Below are 12,162 nucleotides of genomic sequence, written 5' to 3'. Positions count from 1 at the left end.
ATGCAAGACGTACGTCGGGCCGCGCGCAGTTCGTAGTAGCCTATTTTTCGTGAAAACATGAGCTGGGATGCGCTGGATCATAGCCCTTCTCACATGACGTGAGAAGTGCACACAGTCAAAATTTTCCGGTCAAAAGAAAGCTAGAATATAGCAGACTTCAAGCCTTATCTACATTTCCCTAACTTCATCACCAACTTCCGAAGAGAGCAAAATTACCAAAGCGTAAAAAGTTACGCACACTATCTGGCGTAGCACTAAATCAGAAGGTACATTTGTGAAAATGTCTCACAGCGTCTTCCGCATGTAACGCGGAGCGTGAAGGGCCCATGAACAGCATAAATACATTTCCTGTCTAAGTATGCTCTTTAGATGAATGTGTTCAAAATTCATTCATTAAAACATGACCATTCTCTGGCAACCAGCAATGGAGCGCCGTGAGTTCGAGCGCGTAAAAAACGTGACATGTTAGGGCACCCCCCGTTACGCATTTTGTAACTTCCGTTACCGTTTGAAGTAAGACGTTTCTGACATAATGATATGCCACATATAAGGTGCCAAACTTGTTTATTTTGATGACTACTTTTAAAAAACTTTTCTGGCTTTTAAATACGACAGTTTGGCACCTTATATGTGGCATATTCTTATGTCAGAAACGTCTTACTTCAAACGGTAACGGAAGTTAGAAAATGTGTATATGAATGAATGAATGAATGTTTTATGTCCGTGTCCTGCGACAAAAGTCGCCCAGCCCATACGGGCTTATAAGTCACCATACATAAGAATACATAAACTTGAGTAATGGAAGAGGTACAGTAGTAGATAATGATAATCAGATATAAATCATAATAATAGCAGTAATGAGTAACAAAATAATATGAGCATAATATAGTGGCAACACAAAAAGGGACACACCTTGTACAATGATTCAAGTCAATTCAAGAAAGCAAGTGGTAAATGAACATAAATTAAATTTAAAAAAAAGTTGTTGAAGGTAACACACGTATATCAACTCAGTATATAACAGTCAAAACAGTACATGACAGGGTAGAGACAAAACCAAACAAAGCCAAAACTAGATGCAAAATAGGATCAAATCATTCCATTGAAGTATTTTTTTGTTGTTGTTGCTGTCTTGTTATGAATAGATGTAGTGCTTACGTTCCCTCCAAGCCTTTTGAATGTATGAAGCAATTTCAAATACCCCCTCCGTGAATAACCAGTTAAGTTTTGTTTCATCTCTTTCCCAAATGATATCAGGTCTCTTGTTGTACATTTTGTTGAACAGTGTTTGGCGTAAACTGTCGTAAAAAGGGCAATAAAATAGGAAATGGACCTCATTTTCAATTTCATGTAGATTATACAGTCGACAAATTCTATCATCCTCAGGAATGGCATTAAATCTTCCTGTTTCAATAGACAAAGGTAATATGCCCGCTCTCAGCTGGGCACACAGAGATCTCTGGGCTCTTGTAAGAGGGAGTGCAACATATCTCTCCGGAGGGAATGAGTCTTTTATCAGTGCATACGTTCTTAGTTTTGGCTTAAGCCAGAGCTCATAAGACCACTTTTGTTCATATTGCGAGAATAGTACATCTTTTGTGAGTCTCGTGTCGCCTCTTAACCTATTTTGAAAAACATGTTCTTGTTCTGATTCAGAGAATATTTCATACAAGTCTTTACTCCAGGGACCATTATATCGCAGGTCCCATCTAAAAACCTTCTTTGTAATCCTGTCGTCAGGCATATTCACTAGCCTGTTCCACATAGCCACCATAGCCCCTTTCCATCTAACTTCACACGGTGTCCAGCCCATGTCACCATTTATGGCATGAGTGGGAGCAAAGCGGTGAACGCCAAGGAAGCACCGAATGGCTCTATTCTGAATAACAATGCTTTTGTCATACTTTTTAAAAAGTATATTTAAATGAGAACGACCGTCATACCGTCTATTCGATAGACATACCTTCTGTGGAGAAATCAGTCGCGATGTCCCTCGGTACGACGTCGGAGATGGGTGCCTCGGCCATAGTTCAGATGGACGTTTAAGGGCTATATATGCTTCTGATGTTGGGATATGTTCACTGTCGATGTCACCGCTGGTACGTTGCGAAAGATACACTCGACTCTCTGTCGGATTTAGAAACTCGTCGTGCTTCTCGCGATCAACAAGTTCGGCCAGAGGTCGTTGACAGGCAAGGTTTAAAAACTGTTAATGTCACACAGAGTGTTTCCCCTTCAACATTACACTACCGTTTTTAAGTTTAGTTTGATTTTTATTAATGTTTAATCATGATGCCGGTGACGCCATGCAGTCATGCGCACACGTCTTTCCTCCACTGAAATACATAATCATAATCTACACGTGGCAGGAACATCAACCTCCGACGTACAATAACATCGATGAAGTCATTAATTATTTTTCAATACCAATTGCCGGCCACGTAATTTCAACCATAGAAGCAATTTCCTTTTTGTTAGGATCTGTACATATATTCATGTCTTAACATTTGTTATTGAACAAAAATACTACAGAGTGATATACTGTTATATGTCCATTGTCATTGTGCGAGTTTTTCCAGTAATTTTTAAATGATGCTTAAAAGCATCGTTGGTAACCGGTTTTTATTATTATTAAACAACAGAAGAATATACAGGACACAGAGGTGATGCACTCTAGCTAAAGCTAATATTAAACATCACCTCTGGGAATAAAAATCACAACTTAACGTTCGGTAACATAAAATCGCCATTTTTCCGATAATGGTTGACTGAAATCAATCTAGCAGAACAATAAAACATCCTTTTTTTCTATCATTCTGTCAGTATCATTTACTATCTTTGCACTAATCATATATATGGTAGATTTCGTCTCTAGTCGTGCTGACACCATAATATTTCAACTTGAAACTACCGTCCGCCGCGCGCACAATGACGGTGTTGTCGGACAGGTGTGAACATTAATTCGGGAGAGAAGATTCGTCTTGAATATCTTACCGCTAATTACATTTTATACAGCAGCTATTCGTTCCATCCTTGGCTTGAGGAGAGTGATTTGGATATAGACGTGTCTAAGTAAGAAAAATACACGAAAAAACGGCCGTACCGCACACATCAGGCCTACGGGAACAACCCGTGTGTTGAGTCGGTAGAACGTCAAAGTCGACGTCCACCGTCATGGCAACGTGTACATTTTTCATGGCAAGTTAGCCGGATGCCGTAGCATTGATAATACTGCTATGTCCATGTATTCCTTGTTGTGTTAGGAGCAAACTTTGAGGAAAATATCGTCCTCAGTCCACAATCACACGCAACATTTAGACAAAAAAGTGTTCCTCACAAACCTTTGTCGTCTGCTTGACAACAGGATTCTGGGTAATGATATGGCGGCGGGGAAAAAAACGTGCCGTAGGTTGTAGCAACAGAGAGGAGTTTTGATGATTGATCACACTTAGAATCCAGTTGCAGGTTAGCAAAAGAGATTGTAATAAGTTGTCTTGTAAATAATTGTGTTGAGCAGGAAGCGGATGTGACATTTTTCTTATAAACCAGCCGACAACCATGTTGTTTAATTCTCCCACGAAGTCCTCGAAGCTTTTCAGACAGTGTTCTGAATACGTTAGTCTGTCAAGTTTGCATTTCTAGCGGTATTACTGATGTTGCATCTAGCACATATCCCTAAATACCCCGTTTTCGAAAAATCGCGAATTTAAGTACTCCGCAAATTTATGTTACCCAACGTTACATAGACAAGTACAATAACAATAAGAAACAGCAATTGGGTCGTCCAATACAAACAAACTAACAAAGAAACAATGAATGTATCAACATATCTGAAAATAGTTTTAAAACGTTTGCTTGTCGCAATATAGCGCTGAGTCAAGCCTAAAATGTTATAATTGAAATCATACGAAACAAAGGATGAGCCTCTTAATAACAAATAAATGAAGGCTTGATCAGATAAAATATCAATATCAAGTATAGGGGCTAAAAGGTTCCGTAGGTTGCCCAGAAGGTTAAGTCTTTGTTGACTGTATATAGGGCAGTACAAAAGATAATGGACAACGCTTTCGCTTCGACATCCACAAGTACAGGCTGGACTTGTTGCTAAGTTACGTGCATGATACTAAGTGACAACATTTGCAGTCATCGTTACAGAATGATGTGAAAACCAACAATATGGGTATGTAGTTCCAAAGTTCACGTAGAATTTTGTATTTAATGAATTTTGTCAATATTCATAATCACTGATTTCATCGGTTTCAGTCCATTTTTTTCGATCATGTTTAAATCAACGCATTTGAAAGAAAGTTAACGTTGCTTTTTGAGCCCTTTTTTCACATGATTCTGTAACGATGACTTTGATAAAAAAAAAATCACAATCAGGAAATTAAACCTCATTCAAATGATTCATTTAAAACTAATGAAATAACGTAGTTGTGACGGACAAGAGTTTTATAATTTGTGGCTTTTGAAAGGTAAACATCATTAGCCATAAATTAAACAAATAATTGTCTAATTTTGCATAATCCGTAAAGAAAATACCACAATACCTTCATAATTTGGGCATTTTGTCTTGATTGGGTATATCATTAATTGATATAATAATAGTTTTTGGGAATGAAACCCTTTATTTACAAATTCAGTGAGGAACATTTATAATAACGGGGGTTGCCCTAACTTATGACGCGCCCTAACATATGACAGATTTTTTAGTGATCTTATTATGCATAAGTACGCCGTGTTTGTGTCCACTGACTATGCTCATAAGGAAGGTAAATGAACCAAGTTCATGCACATAATGTTATTTGCATTCAAAACATATATGTACATATTCATTTCTTGTTTTGTCGTGAATAGTCACTGCGTAGCTAGACGGCCCGGCACCTAAATATACGACCTGTGCCAAGCAGATATACATCTATCATACACATAAGAAATACAACTTAATAAAACACAAAAAATTGGGTCTTTAAGTGTTTGTTGAGAAGAAAACCGACCAAAGAAAACAACGTAAACATCGCTGCCGTCTGGCGACGTAGTTTTCCCGTCATTTTTTTGGGCCGCGATGGTGGCGGACGGCGATTAAACGCACAGCTTTGTAACGCTCTAACATGGTACCGTCTATGAAAAGGAAACTAAATACAGACATGGCGAAGATATTTCCCAATAAGCAGACGGAGTATTGTTGATGTAAGCGGTTCCGTTTTTTCGTAATGATTTTGTAAGTCGGGTCGCATGCAAGACATACGTCGGGCCGCGCGCAAAGTGCGTAGTAGCCTATTTCCCGTGAAACATGAGCTGGGATGCGCTGGATCATAGCCCTTCTCACATGACGTGAGAAGTGCACACAGTCAAAATTTTCCGGTCAAAAGAAAGCTAGAATATAGCAGACTTCAAGCCTTATCTACATTTCCCTAACTTCATCACCAACTTCCGAAGAGAGCAAAATTACCAAAGCGTAATAAGTTAAGCACACTATCTGGCGTAGCACTAAATCAGAAGGTACATTCGTGAAAATGTCTCCCAGCGTTTTCCGCTTGTAACGCGGAGCTTGAAGGGCCCATGAACAGTATGAATGCATTTCTTGTCCATGTATGTTCTTTAGATGAATGTGTTCAAAATTCATTCATTAAAACATGACCATTCTCTGGCAACCAGCAATGGAGCGCCGTGAGTTCGAGCGCGTAAAAAAACGTGACATGTTTTGGCACCCCCCGTTACGTCAGTTGTAAGAGTTTACATTATATGGCAACGGCCGTGGAACCTAGTTGAATAATGCAATATTTCAACTTCTCCGTCTCAATCAAAGTTTTGAGATTGCCTCAATCATTTTGATAGACAGTCGTGCACTTCACAAATTACATCACACCCACGCGTACGTTCATGTCATTTACGGTACCACACACCACCGTGCAACGTGACAGGAAAGTAATCAGCGTATAATGTTTTATTGTGATTAATCAAAATCAACAATCAGCCCTCACAGACAATATCACTGAAGCAGTCATGAATAGTAATGATGGTGAAACTAGCAGTCGTCTTCGGCAAACAAAATCTTCACAAGAGTCTTAGGACCCAAAATCTCCATGAAACTTTGTTTTTTTATTAAACCAGTTCCCCCCATTCTATATCGCTCAATGGTATGACCCACACTGGCCGGGCAAGGGGAGAAGTGGCTATAAATAGCTACTGACCTAGATAAGAGACCAACAGATGGTGCGACCTCAAAGCCCACAATAGAGTAGATATTCCTCATTACTTATGCAAATTCAGTATGAATTTGCATAATTAGCACTTCAGTTTGTACATCTCTGTCCAACCTACCTGCATATCAAATAACATGAAAATCTGTCGCTCCTTTCTTCATTTATTCTCCTTGCAAAATATTTACAAACACGCCATTGCAGTTCCAGTGACACATACCAGGGAGCCCAAAATCGACCTTGACCTTTCTCCTCCCAGCACCTACCCACATACCAAATATCATTACAATCCATCTACACGTTCTACAGTTATGCTGACTTTAAGCATCCGACGACACCCATGCAAACGATTTACCTCCTTACTTATGCAAATTCGGTCTCATTTGCATAGTTTGCACTTAAGTGTGTACAACTTGGTCTAACCTACCGGTGTACCAAAGAATATGACGATCTGTCGATCCACTCTTCAGTTCTTCTACATTGAAGATTTTAACAAATACGCCATTGCAGTTCCAGTCACACATGCCAGGGGGCCCAAAATCGACCTTGACCTTCCTCCTCCTAACACCCACCCACATACCAAAAATCATTACAATCCATGAACAGGTTCTACAGTTATGGTAACTTTAAGCGTCCGGTGACACATACATACACACAAACACCAAACGCAAGCAAAACAGTATCTCCATGAAAAAGCCTTTTTTCATGGAGATAAAAATTAAAAATTAGCTCCAAAATGACTCTAGACTACTGCAAAAAATGGACCGTCTCAATATCTTTGCATGGGGAGGTGTAGGTGAGTGGAATACACTGCATTTGCGCGTTTAGGCTTTCTAGTTTTAACATATTTAGACAGGTTCAATAACGTGAACATTATAACATCTATGATCCAATATAACACATACAGACTACAATTCTTTATGGAGCAGACGAAGAGCTAATTACTGTACTGAACAGTTTCTTGTTTTTATTGACTCACAGTTACTACATGTAGCCTTCATCATGATCTCCACAAGCATCATCCCTTTAGCCCGGGTTAACATCACCAGCGGACCACAAACAGTACATTCTAGATGATCTTTGATCATTTGTCTCAAGACTGGTTAAATAACGTGAAGTTCCAAATGCCCATGTATCTTCAATACAGATGAACTTTTAAGCTAAAAGTCAAATGGAATTCAAGAGACAAATTCTGTCACTTTTAGGGCAAACTTCCCTGGCACTAATCTAAACCTATTGAAAATGTAACATGAAGTTCAAAATGCCCTACTTATCATCAACACAGATGAACTTTTAATCTAAAAGTCAAAATGTTTTCAAGAGAGGGACAACGTCTGTTACTTCTAAGTTCTAGGGCAACATGCCCTTGTACTGGCAATAATCTACACCTGATGTAGCATCAAATATCAATCTAGCAAAACAAAAACAAAGCAATTGTCCACATTAAACTATTAGTATTACTTATTCATTTATAAATGTTTAGGGTGGTCCCTTCAATTAACTGAGTAACTGATATCCAAGGGAGCCCTTACAAATCAAAACAAATCAGGATACAAAAGGATAACTTAACAAATACACTGAATGAAAAACCATTCACCATAATGTAACAGAAAGCAGCAATCATAACATGTGGATTGGTACTTTCCTACTCATGTCTGTGTACACGTTTTTTTGTTGTGGCCAGCTTCACGGCAAATACCACAGAACTGATCCTTTGAAGCAGCCTTCAATTCCAAAAAATCATTGCCCACGTCAACATCACCAATGGACCATAAACGATACAGCATAGATTGTCTTTGATCGTTTGTCTCCCGAAGATGGTTAAGGAGCATGAAGAACAAAACATCCTTCTTATCTTCAAAGTGATCTGAGCAAAACCTATCAACAGAGGAGATGACGTCAGGCAATCGATTCCTTTTTCCATATTGACTAGAACATTCAAGGAGCGGTTGTTTTGCTTTCCCCCTTCCACGATGCCGCTTCCGTGCACCGCTCTCTTCTACGTGTTCCTCTGTGTCTCTCCGAAAACTGCACTCTTTTGTGCGTTTCTCTGAGTCAGGCCGAGAACTACACTTTTCTTTAGGCCGAGAACTGCACTTTTCTTTAGGTCGAGAACTGCACTTTTCTTTAGGCCGAGAACTGCACTCTAGATCTTCTGTGTGTTTCTCTGAGTCAGACCGAGAACTGCACCTTTCTGTAGGCCGAGAACTGCACTTTTCTGTAGGCCGAGAACTGCACTTTTCTGTAGGCCGAGAACTGCACGCTTCTGTGTGTTTCTCTGAGTCAGACCGAGAACTGCACTTTTCTGTAGGCCGAGAACTGCACTTTTCTTTAGGCCGAGAACGGCACTTTTCTTTAGGCCGAGAACTGCACTTTTCTGTAGGCCGAGAATTGTACTCTTCTGTAGGCCGAGAACTGCACTTTTCTGTAGGCCGAGAACTGCACTCTTCTGTCTGTTTCTCTGAGTCAGGCCGAGAACTACACTCTTTTGTGTGTTTCTCTGAGTCAGACCGAGAACTGCACTTTTCATTAGGCCGAGAACTGCACTTTTCTTTAGGCCGAGAACTGCACTTTCCTTTAGGCCGAGAACTGCACTTTTCTTTAGGCCGAGAACTGCACTTTTCTGTAGGCCGAGAATTGCACTTTTCTGTCTGTTTCTTTGAGTCAGGCCGAGAACTGCACTCTTCTCGTGGTCGAAAACCACACTCTTTTTCGTGTTTCTCTAAGCAACACAACACGACAGTCTGTAGACATCCTTTATCATGATACATACATGAAACTTTCAGGTTATCATGCAAAGTAACTAAAGTATCGTCTAAAGCACTCACCTTGTAAACAGACATTCTTGTCCAACACTTTGGACATGTATTATTTGTTGCTAGCCAAGCCAGAATACAATCACAACAGAACATGTGTCCACAGGTAGCTAGTCTGGGGTGGCAGGCCACATAGGGGGCACCCATCCTATTAGTACACATCATACATAGAAACACATTGGCCTGGGTCTTATTAACAAACCTGTTGAGTGGTATACTATTCCACTTGATGTTAGGTAAAATTGTCACTATTTCAGACTCCTCAGCAGCTTTACTTGCACTGGCGGCCTTGCCAGGACTGATAGATGGTGTTGGCTTACGAGAATGCAAGGGGCCAGCATTTGTTACACCATTACTTGCATTGGGGAGCTTGCCACTGCTGTTTGACGATGTTGGCACAGGAAAGTGTGTGGAGCCAGCATGTGATGCAGCTGAACTTGCACCGGAAGGCTTGTCACTACTGGTAGATGGGGTTGGTCTAGGAAATTGTGTGGAACCAGTGTCTGTTACGCCATTACTTGCACTGGAAGGCTTGTCACGATTGGTTGATGTTGTTGGTTTAGGAAAGTGCGAGGGGCCAGCGTGTGTTACACCATTACTTGCACTGGACGGCTCGCCACTACTGTTTGTCGGCGTTGACTGAAGAATGTATGAGACACCAGAGGGCTTGCTACAGCTGGCAGATGGCACTGACTTACTAGGGCCAGTGTGAGTTACACCATTACTTGCACTGGGGAGCTCGCTACTACTGTTTGCCGGCGTTGACTGAGAAATGTGTGAGACACCAGAGGGCTTGCTACAGCTGGCAGATGGCACTGACTTACTATGGCCAGTGTGTGTAACACCACTACTTACACCGGGAGGCTTGAAACGGCTGTTTGACATTGTTGCTGCAGGAAAGTTTGAAAAAGGTGCACGTGATGCAGCTTGACGTGTACTGGAGGGCTCAACACAACTGGTGGACGGTGTTGACTGGGGAAAGTGGGTGAAGCGAGTGTGTGATGCAGTTTTACTTGCACTGGAGGGCTCCCCATGACTGGTAGATGGCACTGACTCACTAGGGCCAGCGTGTGGTACAGCTTGCCTTGTACTGGAGTGCTCGCCACAACAGGTTAAAAGTGCTGATATCAGCACAGGAAAGTGTGAGGGACCTCCATTTAATACAGCTTGGCTTGTACATGTACTGAAGGGCTCCCCACGACTGGTAGAGGGCGCTGTCTGGTTGTAGCTACTGGTTGTTGTTGGTAGTGGCTTAGGAGGGTACCCGGGGTTAGAGTCTGATGCAGCTTGCAACTTGTCTCCTTTGAACTCGTCTGCCGCAGATCGTCGCATCCGCTTTGCCTTGAATTCATCATCGGGCTGCACTCCGGATGGGAGCAGGCCCAGTGCAGGGACCGCAGGAAGAGGGCTTCCCTTACACGGGTTTGCACAGGGAACGAAGTCACAGATCCTACATGGTGAGGAGTGGGGCTGGAAGACTGGAATCTTCCTCGGTTCCTTCAGTGATCTAGTTCTCTTATAGTGGTTCTTTAACCTCTTCAGGTATAGCAGGCAGCACTTGCAGAACTTGCCTGGGTGTATAGACGGGACATCTGAACCCACATCTAGACTCAGGTATCTTTGCAGATCCTTCTGAAACCGGAGCTTGTCGGTAGATAGCATCCTTGCTGCCTTGAATCCCCCACAAAGTCTGCAGAAGTTTTGCAAGTTACACTGATGCGACGATTCAGGTCCATTCTGGAAGGACATCCTGCAACAAGGCAAAAAAATATACACAGTTTCAAAGGCTGATATAATGAAGCATATCATAACATATCAAACATATGCTGTCATAATCATACAACATGTAACGTTACATGTACTTGAATGGACCGTTCCAGCCGAAGCACGCCCCCTGTTCTATTTCGAACACCTCCGTCAAAAAAAACTCTTGAAGGACAAAAATGTGTATGCACGAAGCAAACTATGAAAACTAGAATTACCAAATAATAGTTAGTTTCCCTGTGACTTGTAACTTACATGTGCAACGTTACCTGCAAAACAACAGGAACCCCTCTTCGTTTGCAGACTCTTTAAACCTTTTCAAAGAACCTCTTTTAAGTAGAAAGACCAAGCTCTAAACAGCCAAGACATATCCGTAAAGGTTCCGTTAACTTTAACTGTATTCTTTGTTCTTGTTTGAGGTCCGATTTTTTTATTTATGTTTGAACCCAATCAAATTTTGTTTCACTCCTGTCGCCCCCCTCCCCCACCACCAGAATGCCTACTAGTATATGACTCCAAGTCCGACTGTATATTAGCACCACCAAGTAAGAGCTACCAGTGCACAAATGTGTTACCTGTCAGTAAATGACGCGTCTAATGTGATGTGACCCTCAAAGAATGCTCAAAATAGCGTCAGATTGGAGATGTCCCATTCGAAAATATACAAAATGGTGGGAAAGCTGTCAGGTCAAAGGTCATCATTCTAAACCTGATACACTATTTTAGTGTGGGGGTCGAATTTTAGTGTGGGGGTCGAAGCACAGTTCACAGCCGAACGCTTAATGCCTCTTTCTCTACAAGCAAACATGACTCGCCAAAGTGTCTATCAGTTTTCATAGTAGAATTTCATAGGATATAGCTTAAAACGCTAACTGTTTGTGGAATTGAAGCTAAAGAAACAAGAGTTCGGAGCCCAAATAAATCCGTGAGATATTTAGAGCTTTTGTAAATCTCTTGTTTTATCTTGTTTATATTGATTATAACGTAACTCAGGTTGTAGAATGCATAATCTTCTCAACCCAAAACGTTACATATGCTATATGCATTATACCCTGGGAAACCAGACCCCGTATATCCCGCCAGGCTTCCCCGGCCCACCCTCCCGCTTCCCCCGACGATCGACCCCGCCTCACTCTCCGCTGTAAACCCAAGCTCCGCTAGCCGAATACGGGGGCAAGAGCCGCTTCCCCAGACTCCTTATTCGGCTATTCGGTCTGGTCTCCTAGGGTATATGCATTAAAAGCCGGCGCCCTTTTCTTTTGCAGAATTCCCCCTTTCGAACAGATTTTGTCATCGTTTATCAAAATGACTTCCTCATTCGTATGTTGCTGAATAAAGACCGAAGGTGCCATAGTGTAAAGTGTAAAGCCGAAGGTCAG

General features: G+C 41.5%; 1 long non-coding RNA gene across 1 annotated transcript; it reads right to left on the bottom strand.

Moving 5' to 3' along the window:
* Positions 1-7,141: 7,141 nt before the first annotated feature.
* Positions 7,142-8,606, bottom strand: LOC136429288 (uncharacterized). Its single transcript, XR_010754729.1, has 2 exons — positions 8,442-8,606; positions 7,142-8,393 (listed from the first exon to the last, which is right to left on the bottom strand). It is a non-coding gene; the product is annotated as an uncharacterized lncRNA (long non-coding RNA).
* Positions 8,607-12,162: the final 3,556 nt, after the last annotated feature.

This window comes from Branchiostoma lanceolatum, chromosome 1 (genome assembly GCF_035083965.1).
Source record: "Branchiostoma lanceolatum isolate klBraLanc5 chromosome 1, klBraLanc5.hap2, whole genome shotgun sequence".
Taxonomy (NCBI): domain Eukaryota; kingdom Metazoa; phylum Chordata; class Leptocardii; order Amphioxiformes; family Branchiostomatidae; genus Branchiostoma; species Branchiostoma lanceolatum.
Note: the sequence above shows the minus strand (reverse complement) of the source record. Positions and strands in the feature narration are given on the sequence as shown.